Here is a 15886-nt window from a genome sequence, read left to right as displayed (position 1 = left end):
ACATACTTGTACTTATCCCTTCTCAAGGTAAATACCCCCAACCATCCCGATCAGCAATTTTATTATATAGGTAATCCTTTCTACTTTAATAGCTTATTGTTCAGAGCGTTTTCTTTACATTTCTCCCTACTTCCTCTTTCTCAGAGTGTACCAACATGCAGAAATTAAAATGCAACGTGCTGCAGAAATCCTCACATAACGTGTCCTTTAAAAAATCTGACTCTTAATCACAGTATCACATTTTATTACGTCTCAGTAAGAATCTGCACTGTTGGGGCAAAATAAAGTAAAACAAATCTATATTGTCGAGATATGTTTCCCAATGCACGAACCGGGCTATTCATACCAATCGAGGATACGTCCTCGTCAATTTGTCGAGTCGAGGTATGTATCTGTTCAGTCTTAAAAGTCCACAATCTTACGCTTCAACTTATTACCTTTGGAAGAGCTTAATTTACTGCTAATCGCCTTGGGCGCCTTTACCAGGGAATGCCGACGGAGCTGTTCAGGCATTTTTGAAGCTAAAAGTGCACTTCACCTGGTGTTGTGCCTTATTAAAACTTCGCCCGACCTTATGCTTACCCTTCTGAAAAAGGAGTTAAATAATAGTCCTGCAGGCTCAGTTTTATTCTAATCGCATTTCAATGAAATAAAAAAAACCTTCGACAAAATGAGAGTTCGATGGTTCTACGTTATAAACCGTTGTGAAAGTATTTGTCTGAAAGAAAGAAAAAAATGTTCAAAGGAAAAATTCATGTAGTTCTACGACTCAAAACCTCAGCGAAAAGCACACGAGAAGAAATTAATTGCAACGCTACGAGTGTGGTGGGCGACTTGCAGACAAGATTCACGGACCATAAATCAAAGAAGAAAAAAGAACGGCTATTCTTAAAGTACAGTCATTCTATTTATGCGTTTTTTGCGATGAAAATGACATTTGAAAGGAAAACGCGAGAGACAATAGACAAATGTAATTTCAGATAAATTCGTTACAGAAAACAGTAAATGCTATTTCAAGTTAAAGATAAAAATACAAATACTGTTTCGAACTTAAGCCTGACAGACGCAATTTAATGCCATTTTAAACGTCATTTTCAAATATACTTTCTTGGACAAACTTTGATATTATTTTCAATTTAATTACGACATAACAAAAATTTTATTTCAAACTAATGCGAGTCATACAGTAAATGGCAATTTAAAATTTAATCTTGACAGACGAAACGCAAAGGCTATTTCAAATTAAAACGTAACAGACCGAAACAAATGCTGTGTGACAGATAATGCTAGTGCAATTCTAAACTTAAACGTGACAGACAAAAACAAACTCTATTTCAAGTGGAAGAATGACAAAAATAAACGCTATTCAAAATTTAAACGTGGGGGCGAATAAGTGTGTTATTTAAACGTGGCAATAAAAACGCCGTTTTAAAATTTAAACGTGACAGTTCGACTCGAAATCTATACTATGAAAAGTTTCATTCGAGAAGGAAAACGAAAATGTTCTTCCCAACCTAAGCTTAACAGGTAGAAAAAAAATATGTTTTTTATAATTAAAACGTGGAAGATCAATGAAAATTCTAGAAATACTATCTATAAATCTATAAATAAATTGATAGGGCTACAAAAATACGTATTTAAGCCTACGTATGACATGCAAATGATAGTGATTTTTCAAACTGAAATGTGACTAAAAACGAAAATTCTATTTCTACTTCTAGCGTAATATACGGACGAAAATTCTATTTCTACTTCTAGCGTAATATACGGACGAAAATTCTATTTCTACTTCTAGCGTAATATACGGACGAAAATTCTATTTCTACTTCTAGCGTAATATACGGACAAAAATTCTACTTCGAAACATGTGATATTCTGAATGTAAGCACAAACTAAGATCAAATTAAAAACGTAAACGTGATAGACAGAAACTTTATAAATAACACTTGGCTAGGAACAAAGTGTCTGTTCTGATACTACACTTTACCTTTTCTATCCTCAGTCAGTGGAGGAGAAATCCTTCTAGACTGAGGCAGTTTTTATTTTTGTTCCGATCCAAAATGCGCTCTTTTGGGGAAGCTGGATTTCCCCCACATGAAAACCCGATTTTGTGTCTTAGTTTGCTGTACTGGCAGACAAAGGTTGTTAGTCCGAACCTCAAATAGGGCATAAGTATTTTTACTTTAATCTTCTTTTTTTTTCCAAAATGAAATTTAAGATTTCAAATTACAATATCAAGCAAATTGTTTAGTTTTATTTATAAATTACATAATTTATGATAATTGGAACTCCTGGATGACATCAAATAGTCTTGGTATGTTGATAGCAGCAAATTTTTTCAAAAACTTAATAAAAGTAGATTCGTTTAAATAGTTCTTTGATGGCAATATCTTTTCAGCTAATTTTCATCCACCCACCCCCGAGTATCTTTGATTAATAGCTATATATAGACAAATTTATTAAAACATTCTTTTGGCAACCAGAGAGAGGAAGAGGAGACAGTAAAGAGGAAGAGGGGAAAAAGTCACCTGCTCTTAGTTTTATGTGGTTAGGGTTAGGGTTAAGAAAACTGGAACTACCTCCCCCCCCCGAGTATCTTTGATTAATAGCTATATATAGACAAATTTATTAAAACATTCTTTTGGCAACCAGAGAGAGGAAGAGGAGACAGTAAAGAGGAAGAGGGGAAAAAGTCACCTGCTCTTAGTTTTATGTGGTTAGGGTTAGGGTTAAGAAAACTGGAACTACCTCCCCCCCCCCCGAGTATCTTTGATTAATAGCTATATATAGACAAATTTATTAAAACATTCTTTTGGCAACCAGAGAGAGGAAGAGGAGACAGTAAAGAGGAAGAGGGGAAAAAGTCACCTGCTCTTAGTTTTATGTGGTTAGGGTTAGGGTTAAGAAAACTGGAACTACCCCCCCCCCGAGTATCTTTGATTAATAGCTATATATAGACACATTATTAAAACATTCTTTTGGCAACCAGAGAGAGGAAGAGGAGACAGTAAAGAGGAAGAGGGGAAAAAGTCACCTGCTCTTAGTTTTATGTGGTTACCTTTTACGCAAATGTGGCTCAATCAGTTAGTTTGCTGTACTTACAGATTGTGCATTTGAATATCACATTTGACATATTTTTACTTTTTTTTTTTCAAAAAAAAACTTTAAGATTTCAAATTACAATATCAAGAAGATTGTTTAGTTTTATTTATAAATTACATAATTTATGAAAATTGGAACTCCTGGATGACACCAGATAATCTTGGTATGTTGATGACAGCAAATTTTATCAAAAACTTAATAAAAGTGGGTTCGTTTAAATCGTCCTTTGATAAGAATATATTTTCAACTAATATTCATTGTTAGTCTTCTGATGAATGTGAATTGTAACAAAATCATTCTAATGTTTGAATGGCCAAATATTTTTTCATGTACGCATAAAATTTTATATCACAAACGTTAAATGAGTTATGTTCATCAAATGCATTCTACAATATATTTTATGTTTTGTTACATTTGTATCTGTAGAGAAAACAAGAACAACCATCCCACGAATAGCTTTGCACCACTTTTATGTCTTATTACAAAAATTAAAATCAACATACAATAATATTAAACTCATGTCTAGAATCCTTATTTCGATTCACACTAAAATCAATGATACGCTTCTCGAAAATATATAAAATTTAAGCCTTACTACAAAAAGTGTAATAAATAAATTAAATAAATATATATACAAAAATATATAAACATATATACATAAAAATGTATAAACATATATACATAAATGTATATAATAATGAAGACAAAAATACATAAATATATTAAAATATACAATCATTGACAAATACATTGCAAATTTATAAATATATATACATAAAATATATAAACATATATACATAAAAATATGTAAATATATATAAATAAAATATATAAACATTCATAGATTATCGATTTATAAATATACATGCATAAATATATAAACATACATAAAAATATATAAACATATCGATATAGATATAAACATGTATAAACATATATAAATAAAAATATATAAATATATATAAATGAACTATCAAAACGTAATTATAAAAACATATATACATATAAATTTATAAGCATATATGCATACCAATATATAAAAATATATAAACAAAATATATAAACATATGGACATAAAAATATATATAAAACTATAGACATAAAAATATTAAAAATATAGAACTAACAAATATATAAACATATAGACATAAAAATATTAAAAAATATAGACATAAAAATATATAAACATATAGACATAAAAATATATATAACCCTATGGACATAAAAATATAAATAAATATAGACATAAAATATATAAACCTATAGACATAAAAATATTCAAAATTTAGAATTAAAAATATATAAACATATACACGCAATTTCTAAACATACATACACAAAATATATAAACGTGCGTAAAAAATATATATAAGAATATAATTGTATACCCATGTATATATATATACGTTTATAAATAGATATACATAAAAATTTAAAGGCATATATAGAAAACATATATACACATATAGACATAATATATAATATATAAAAATAATTATATACACATATATACATATCAATTCATAAATATTTATGCATAAAATGTACACACATATATACACAAAATATATAAACATGTAGACAAAAAAGTATATAAACACACATACATAAAATATATAACATATATACATAAGTATATAAAAATATATAGATACAATTTATAAGCATATAATCAATTTAAAAATATATATACATGAAATATATAAACATATTTACATAAAATAATATAAACATATACACATAGAAATTTGTAATATATATATATATATATATATATATATATATATATATATAAAATATATAAACATATCTACGTAAAAATACCTGAACATATATGGACAAAATATATAAACATATATGAATAAAAACACATAAACAAATATAAATAAAAAATATATAACACAATTTTGGAAAAAAGAGACGAACATATAATTACATAAAGATATAAACGTATCAATTTATAAATACAGATGTATAAAACTTTATAAAGATATATACATAGGAATTCCTAAATATATATGCACCAAATATATACATAAAATATATAAATATATATACAAAAAATATAAAAACACATATACAAAAAATATATGAATATATATACAGAAAATTTTATAAATGTAGTTACAAAAATTGATGAATATAAACTAAAATTTTTATAAATATACACATACTAACTTATAAATATATAAGCATAGAAATTTGTAAATATAAACATAAATATTTATATATATATGACTAAAAATGTATAAATATATACGCTTTAAAATATTTTAATATGGATATATAAAATATATAAACATATATACATAAAAATATCTAAACATATATACATAAAAATATCTAAACATATATGTATTAAAATATATAAACATATATACATAAAAATATTTAAATATATATACATAAAAATATATAAACATATATACATAAAAATATCTAAACATATATAAATAAAAATATATAAACATATATAAATTAAAATACATAAATATATATAAATAAAAATATATAAACATGTGCATATAAACATATATACATAAAAATATAAGCATATATACATACAAATATATAAACATACATACATAAAAATATAAATATATATACATAGAATATCTAAATATATATATACATAAAAATATATAAACATATACACATAAAAATATCTAAATATATATACATAAAATATATAAGTATATATGCATGAAAATATCAACACATATATACATAAAAATATATAAACATATATACATAAAAATATCTAGACACATATACATAAAAATATATAAACATATATACATTAAAATACATAAACATATATACATAAACATATCTAAACATATATGCATAAAAATACATACACATATGTACATAAAAATATCTAAACATATATACATAAGTGTTGTGGAGACTCCCACTAATTAGCATACGTGGGTGAAAAGATATAGATAAAGGTATCAAGTCAGCAAGACCGGGGAGCTGTGTTCGAACGCCGGATAGGCAAGACGCATGTGCCGGTTTCTCCATGAAAGACTTTTACACGACCTCTTCAGGACAATCTTCCAACTGCAGTACAACTGCACCTTTGTAAATATGTATTATCTTTTCGTTTTAATAGATTTGTTTTACCTTTACTTTTTGCGTTCTTGTTGTTATTGATACAGACACAACAATAAGATATATAAACACATATATATAAAAATATATAAACACATATATATAAAAATATCTAAACATATATGCATAAAAATATATAAACATATATACATAAAAATATATAAACATATATACATAAAAATATCTAAACATATATACATAAAAATATATAAACACATATATATATAAATATATAAACATATATAAATAACAATATCTAAGCATATATACATAAAAATATATAAACATATATACATAAAAATGTCTAAATATATAGACATAAAAATATGTAAACGCATATAGCCATAAAATATCTAAACATATATACATAAAAATATATAAACATATACACATAAAAATATATAAACATATATACATAAAAATGTCTAAATATATAGACATAAAAGTATATAGACACATATACATAAAATATCTAATGACATATACATAAAAATATCTAAAATATATATATATAAATAAGCATATATAAAAATATAAAAAGATATATACATAAAAATATATAAACACATAAGCATAAAAATGAAATAAATATATAAACATATATAAATATATATACATTAAACTCTATATACATATATACATTAAACTCTATATACATATATACATTAAACTCTATATACATATATACATAAAAATATATAAACATATATACATAAAAATATATAAACATACGTACATAAAGCATATAAACATATATACATAAAAATATATCAATATATATATACATAAACATTTATAAATATATATGCATACAAATTTATAAATATATATATATAAATATTTATAAGTATATATACCTAAAGATTATATATATGCCTAAAATATGTAAACATGTATACATAGAAATATATAAACACATATACATTAGAATATATAATCATATATGCATAAAATATATAAACTGATATACATTAAATTATATAAATATATATACATAAAATCTTTTAAATAAAAATTTATAAATGTATATACATAAAAATGTATAAATATATATGCATAAAAACATGTATATATATGCATAAAAAGTTATAAATATATGTACATAAAAATTTATAAATATATATACATAAAAATTTATAAATATATAGTCATAAAAATTTATAAATATATATACATAAATTTTTTTAATTATATATGCATAAAAATTTATAAATATATATACATAAAAATTTATAAATATATATGCATGAAAATACATAAATATATATACACATAAATCTATAAATCTTTATGCATATATATATATATATACACACACACACACACACACACACATATATATATATATATATATATATATATATATATATATATATATATATATATATATATAAAAAGAAGCTCCATCAAAATCAACAATAGATTTTTGTTTAGTTTATTTATGCCAGTAACGTACAGTGGTGTCATCATCTGATTGCCGACCATTAAGCTCACCATCTTCAGGACTCTCGCCGCAGCCAGGAACTTTCTTAAACCACCATTGTTATGTGCGTTCAGTAGTGGTTCCTGGGCCAAACCTTTCGTTGATAACTCGAGCTGTTTTGCAGCTTTTCGGCCAGCGTCAATTGAAATAAGAAAATTATGTGAATTTGCTTTTTTCCATCTTTTATTCAACGTTCAGAAAAGAAGACATAATTGGAGAGCGCGGAAAACAATCCCTTTAATGATATATAAAGTAAAGGTATTATAACGGAAACGTATTTGAAAATACATCATCTGAAATCAGAATTAGAAATTCTGCAAGAACTTTTTTCTCAATATAATGTGAACACACACACACACACACACACACACACACACACACATATATATATATATATATATATATATATATATATATATATATATATATATATGGAAATATATAAAAAAGAATACAAAAAGTATAAAAGCTTATAACTTTTCTTTATTTTTTATTTTTTTTTTTATTACATTTTCACCCCAAACAAGGCAAATTGCCACTTTGGTGTAGGGGGCTACTATCTGGAGTGCTATGTAGAGATTTGGGCAGCAAGATGTCGGTTCACGTTACACTTGAACTTCTGCACGTCAGTACTGTTGGGGAAGCAGGGACCTGGAATGGAATTCCAGAGTCTACCGGTTCTGGGGAAGAAACTATTGGAGTAAAAAGATCTTTTACATCTAGGGATCTCTACAGTGTGGGGTGGGATTTAGCACCCTGTCGGGTTTGCCGAAGGTGCTTACGTCGTGGGGGCACAAGTGATTGCAGTTCGTCAGAGCATATACCACTAAAATACTTGTAGAAAAAGCAGAGGGATGCAACATTTCGTCGATGGGACAGAGGCTGAAGCTTAGATGCCAGTTCAGGGCATATCAGGTTTGCGACGTTGTTAAGTAGCGAGAGAGAAGTAGCAGATGCACCAGCCCAGATGTGACAGCAATACTCCATACATGGGCGAATGGTGGCCTTATAGAGATACAGGATACTTTCGGGTGTTAGTAGTTGTCTAGCACGGTAGAGAGAGCCCACCTTTCTTGCAGCGGCCCTGGCAATGCCTTCAATGTAATTGTTCCAACTCATGTTTCCTGTGAACGATAGGCCAAGGAGTTTGAAAGATGTAATCTCAGATAAAGAGTCGTTGGCCATTGCTATAGGTGGTAGAGAAGTTTTCTTGTAATTATTGAATGAAACTAGTTTAGTCTTGGCATTATTGAACGCGACCAACCACTTTTGTCCCCATTCCACCACAGATTGGAGGTCTTCCTCTAGTGTTTCTGCCATTTCTTTAGAAATGTGTTCATTCGTCTTCCGTTCGTGCCTGCCATAGAATGTAGTGTCATCAGCATATATACCCAGCTCAGAGGCAATTTTGTCGGGGGGGTCATTTATGAATATCAGGAACAATAGAGGTCCAAGGATAGAACCTTGGGACACCACCGCATTTATATCATATTGTTTAGATGTACGACCGTCGAGGACAACCTGGATTCTTCTCTTATCTAAGAAAGATTTAATTATGTTAAGTATTCTACCAGTGATACCGTATGATCTAATTTTCCTGAGGAGACCCTCATGTCATACCCTGTCAAAAGTCTTAGATATATCTAGAGCTACCGCTCTGCCCTCCCCCGCGTTGTCCAGTGAATGGTATATACTTTCAGAGATTACAGTTAGGATGTCTGCTGTTGAACGGGCTTGTCTAAATCCATATTGTTTGTCAGTCAGAAGTTTAGCATCTGTAAGGTGATAGACAAGAGCATGGTTAATTAAGGTCTTAAATATTTTGGCAAAAAGTGGGAGGAGGCTAATGAGGCGAAAATTTGATGGGTCGGTCCTTTCGCCAGAATTCGTGAATACTGGCACAACAGAAGCAGTTTTCCAACAGCCCGGAAAGCAAGCTTTATTAAGGCACTTGTTGTAGAGTTTGGAGAGAACTGGAGCTACTTCGGCTGAGCACTTTTTTAATAGCACAGCTAGGATGAGATCGGGTCCAAATGCTTTTGAAGTGTCAAGGTTTTTTTTATGATAGCATGCACCTGAGCAGGGGTGATTTTCGGATTCATTTCCAATTCGTGACCTGCAGGAATACAAAATAATATTATGAAATATATATATATATATATATATATGTATATATACATATATATATATATATACATATATATATATATATATATATATATATATATATATATATATATATATATATATATATACTAGCATTTTAGCCCGGCGTGGCCCAGGTGTTTGGAGGTGTATATTGAGAAAAAAACCGGTCAATTTATTAAAATTTGACCTCTATTCTGACCCCTTAAAATTTATTGTTTGGGGCTCAAATAAAGTTATTAAGCTAGATTAATGTCCAAGGAACCTATATCTAAAATTTCAAGTGTTTATACCCAAAATTGGTGGAGGATTTATCAAAGGTCAAATCGTTGAACTTTGACCCCTTAACAGCCAAATCTCTGGCCGCAAATGGATTACAAAGATTTTCCCAAATCTCACTACCCTCTATATCGAATTTCTAGTCTGTAGACTGAAAATTGACAGAGTTATTGCACAGAAAAATGTACACAGACTCACAGACACACAGACACGTTCACTTTTATATATATACTAGCGAAGGTACCCGGCGTTACCCGGTTGTTTGGGTTTGTGTGTAAGAGGGGGTCAATTAAAGAATAAGCGAAGTAATAACCCTGTTTAAAAAAACGATGTTAAACTTTTTTTCAAAACCGGTGTTCTTTCTTAACTGTCCTTTGTGGCCGATCTCGCAACGGTGTTAAGTGGTGCCGGAGGAAGGAGAAATTTATTAGAGAGAAAAGATTTTACTACCTCCATTGATTCTAACCGATTGTCGCATTGAACTCTCAACAGAAAAAATATAGGAATCTACGATTATCGAGTAAGTGGAGAGGTAATAGGCCTAAAATAGACCTCAGATATTGTGTTGCAGTTTGTGCATATTACATGCGCATGAAATGTCTTGATTTTTAATCCTATTAAGGTCAAAATCACAGGGGAAAAATGAGTTCATTTTATATAGAGAGAGATTAAAGAAAGGGGTGTAAGAACAGCAGTAATATAGCAAATTTCCACGTAAATTAAATTAAAATTTCAATCTAAGATTAGAGCACTACGTATACTGGCTGTAGCATAACTGACATAATAAGTGGGCGTGGCAATTTGGTAGTAAAAATACGTTTCTTTCGTAGAGTGCAGTTAGGTTTTTGAGATAGTTGCTTTCTCCGTCCTCTTGATAGTTAAATTTATATAAAGGATATCCAGCAGTCTCAAAACTCTCACCTACCTTATTTTTATCTCTTAGTCCTCATGTTCAATGAGCGATGTTTCTTAAAAAGAAGGGAAATTGCTGTTTTGTAGCTCATAATCTATTTCATCTAACACTTATCGTTCGCAAGTGTTTGATGTACGTCAAGTAGTATTTTCAGCTCCTAATATTTAGTAGTTTCATGCCTTGTCCGAAGCGATTTTCACAAAAATACGTGTAAATGGAGTTAGGGATAGATATTGATACAGACAATGCGATTGGTGGATAAACGTTTGATCATATTAAGGTTAAAATTAGGGACAGTGGAATTTCTATTAAAGATTAGTCCTGGCTGTGACATCGCCCTCACAATAAGTTATTCGATTCCAAAGGATAATTTCTTTTAGCAATATTAGAGAGAGTAAATGTATAATAAATAGGATTAATATGGTAAATTTCCGCATAGGGTTAAAACGTAGTAAGAGTAGAATTTTCCATTTTAAGATTAAAACAAAGCTACGTGTACTGGCTGTGATGTAACTTTTACAATAATCACACACAATAATCACCCCTTCTCAGGTACATGCTATTATAAAAACCGAGACACCTCAAGAGCATGTGGACCAGATCTCATCCCGGCTGTGCTATTAAAAAAATGCTCTGCCGAGGTTGCTCCAGTTCTCTCCAAACTTTACAATAAATGCCTCAACGAATCTTCCTTTTGTTATATAGGGGTTTCATTATTATTATTATTATTATTATTATTATTATTATTATTATTATTATTATTATTGTTGTTATTGTTCGTTGTTAGGAAGTCTTATTAAAAGTGAGTCTTAGAGAGTCTTATTAAGAGAGATGTTGCGTTCTGTGTTCGTGTTATGAAGAGATTCATATATATAAAATGTTCATACTTAGAAGTGTAGTAGAAGCTCTTAGAGTGAGGAGACAGTGTTGAGACAGTCTTAGTGTTCACATTGTAGATATGAGATGTAGAGACATTGTGTATGTGAAGACATTTTAAAACACAGGATATATAAGACATATAATGACAATTTCACTTTACCTTTTGGTAGAATTACAACAAAAAGACGACGTTTATAAAAACACATGATGCGTTTATTTCCATGGACCGGTCGGTGGTTTTCTTAGGAATTCAAAGATTTACATTCTATGTTTCAAAGGTGACCGTCTCGCTTCCAGACGTTCGACTGTCCATCTCTGGACTCCAGACTGTCGTCTGTCGTCCTCAGACTCTCCCTGCTTAACTCTAAAGTTTCTAACTATATCGAGAACTTTCCATTTTCCATGACGTCATACCCATGTTAAAACATGTGTCTTCTTTCACGTGTTCTGAAAATGCGTGTCCAAAACATTTTCCTTTGTTTATATTTCCAGTAACCTATATTTCCAATATGCTAAAAACATGTTTATTAAATTATCCTATAGTTGCATTCCTCAATTTAATTTCATAACAGAATTGACAAATGCACATTCCTTTTCTTAAAACTATTTTATCTCTAAGCTAAACAATGGTTTGTTTTTACATTCCATTTTCTAATTCTCTCTCGTAATCCATTTCTAAACCTAAATTACGAGGTTCAAATTTCGTCTATTCTATTTCATATTTACATTTAACTAATTCTCTATTTTTATACTTACATTAAACGTGGACAGCCCTTATACTGTAACACTTTCCCGACTGCTGGAAAACCGCTTCTGTGGTACCAGTCTTCAAGAATTCTGGTGAAAGAACTGACCCACTAAATTATCGCCACATTAGTCTCCTCCCGCTTTTCGCCAAAATATTTGAGTCCTTAGTTAATCAAGCCCTAGTCCAGCACCTAACAGCTGCTAAACTCCTGACTGACAAACAATATGGATTCAGGCAAACCCGTTCAACAGCAGATATCTTAACTGTAGTTTCTGCACGTATATACCGTTCATTGGCCAAAATAGGGGAGTGTAGAGCGGTAGCCCTTGATATATCTAAGGCTTTTGACAGGGTATGGCACGATGGTCTTCTAAGGAAAATTAGATCATATGGAATCACTGGAAGAATTCATAATGTAATTAAATCCTTCTTAAGTAAGAGAAAAATCCAAGTTGTCCTCGACGGTCATACATCTAAACAATATGACATAAATGCGGAAGTACCTCAGGGGTCTATTCTTGGACCTCTATTATTCCTGATATTCATAAATTACCTCCCTGATAAAATTGTTTCGGAGATGGGTATATTTGCCGATGACACCACTCTCTATAACAGATATGATGGGGAAAACAAATGAACACATATCCAAGGAAATGGCAGAAACACTAGAGGATGACCTCCAATCTGTAGTGGAATGGGGACAAAAATGGATGGTCACATTCAATGCTGCTAAGACTAAGCTTGTTTCCTTCAATAACTGCAAGAAACCTTCTCTATCACCAATAGCAATGGCCAAGAACACATTGCCTGAAAGTACTTCTTTTAAACTCCTCGGCCTAACGTTTACAGGGAATATGAACTGGAATAGATATATTGAGATTATTGCCGAGGCTGCTGCAAGGAAAGTTAGCTCCTTCTACCGTGCTAGAAAACTACTTACGCCTGAAAGTATCCTGTACCTATATAAGGCAACCATTCGCCCATGTATGGAGTACAGTTGTCACATCTGGGTTGGAGCATCTGCTGCTTGTCTCTCGCTCCTGGACAGGGTTCAAAAGAGAGTCGCCAACCTGATAGGTCCTGAACTGTCATCTAGGCTTCAGCCTCTGTCCCATCGACGAGATGTATCATCTCTCTGCCAGTTCTACAAATACTTTAATGGTGAATGCTCTGACGAACTGCAAACACTTGTACCTCCTGGACGTAACTACCCCCGACAAACCCGACAAGCTACTAAGTCTCATCCCTTTACAGTAGAGATTTCTAGATGCAAGAAGCCTTTTACTCCAATAGTTTCTTCCCCAGAACTGCAGGTCTTTGGAACTCCCTTCCGGGATTCTGCTTTCCCAACTGTACTGATATGCAGAAGTTCAAGTGTCATGTGAACAAACATCATTCTACTCATCTCCCTTCATAATGCCCCTGAAAATTAAGTCCCTGATAGTAGCCTCTTGCTTCAAAGTGGCACTGTGCCTTGTTTGGGGTGAAAATTGAATTAAAAAAAAAACAAAACATTTTGGTCTACTATAGCAACATAAGAGACCTTAAGTGTGTAATAAATAGAATTAGTACGGTAAATTTCTACGTAAGGTAAAAAATTAGGAAAGTGGAAATTTCCATTTCAAATTAAACAACTGGTTACGTGTCCTGATGTAACATATTGCATGTGATCACGTGGAAAGTATCAGCAGCAGCAAAGGATTGCAAGAATGCAAAGAAATTAGCAGCAGCAGCAGCAGCAGCAGCAGAAATAGCAGAAAAGACAAATATCCAAATGTGTATACGCTAGGTCGATCGGGAATTTCAAATTAGTGCTGTGTTTCACATCCTAGAAAACATTTTGTAATGTTTAACTTATATACGCATCGAAGTTTAAAGACTACTACAATCACCAGTGAAACCAGGCGTCATTTCTCTCTCCCCACGAGGGCTTCAGCCCCCTTGGGGTTAATACCACAAGAATATGAAGAGGAACATTTTAACGCGGAAAGTTATCTACTCTTGATAAAACTATGTTTCTATACCAAAATTTGGGACATTATATATATATATATATATATATATATATATATATATATATATATATATATATATATATATATATATAATAATAATAATAATATTTATATGCCGCTCCCCATTTAGGGGATACCAAATTGGTCAAAGGGAAAATTATTCCCAACTCGTAAGAATGCACTTTCGTATAAATAATTGAATTCGTTCAAAGAGTATCGCTAACAAAAAAAAAAAACCAAATAGAAACACACACACACACACACACACACACACACACACACACACACATATATATATATATATATATATATATATATATATATATATATATATATAAAATGAATGATTTTATCATTTAATAAATATTTTCTTAGCATTCCTTAGTTTTCAAAGATTTTCAATTCCAATTATATATATATACTAGCATGGGTGCCTGGCGTTGCCCGGGTGTTTGGAGGTGTGTGTTGAGAAAAAAAAAAGTGGTAGCAGGATGTTTGTTTATCTATATAAAACGCGATACCTTCAGTAGTCAAGCGAGATGGTCCCGTGGTAGAGGTTTAGGCTTGGTGTTTGGAGGTGTGTGTTGAGAAAAAAAAGTGGTAGCAGGATGGCAGGTTCGTATCACGAAGGAGGAAAAGGACGGTAAGAAGAGGTGACGTCTTTGATGTTATGACCACCGCCAAACCGGAAGTGACCTAGGTTCAAATTAAGGTTAGACAATCAAAAAGAGGGGATGACTCTCGAAAATATCGGCTAAAAAAACGATTCCTCCCTGTTTACAAGTGCCTAGTTGAGGGTAAAGAAATTCACGTTCTAAGCCAATTCTTCGGCATTTGTCGTCTAAAGGGTCGAGCTTAAAAACGATACTGATCTTGGGAAAATTCATCGCCTCTGTCGAAAGTTTTAGGCAGACATGCAAACATACATACATACATTTATATATTGGTAGCTCAAATTTTCGACACAAACCGATGAAAAAGTTTGCCCTATCTCTGAATATCCTTTATGTAAAATTTCAAATGTTTAGACCAGAAATTGTCTAAGTAAACTGGTAGAGACCATAGAGGTCAAATTTTTTAAAACTTTGACCCCTACTATGACCTCTTAACATTTATTTTTTGGGGCTCACATCAAGTTATTAAGTTAGATACATGTCGAAGGATCCTATATCTAAAATTTCAAGTGTTTAGACCCAAAATTAGCG

The sequence above is a fragment of the Euprymna scolopes genome, chromosome 22, assembly GCF_053919585.1.
Source record: "Euprymna scolopes isolate OS-2025 chromosome 22, ASM5391958v1, whole genome shotgun sequence".
Classification (NCBI taxonomy): domain Eukaryota; kingdom Metazoa; phylum Mollusca; class Cephalopoda; order Sepiida; family Sepiolidae; genus Euprymna; species Euprymna scolopes.
Note: the sequence above shows the minus strand (reverse complement) of the source record.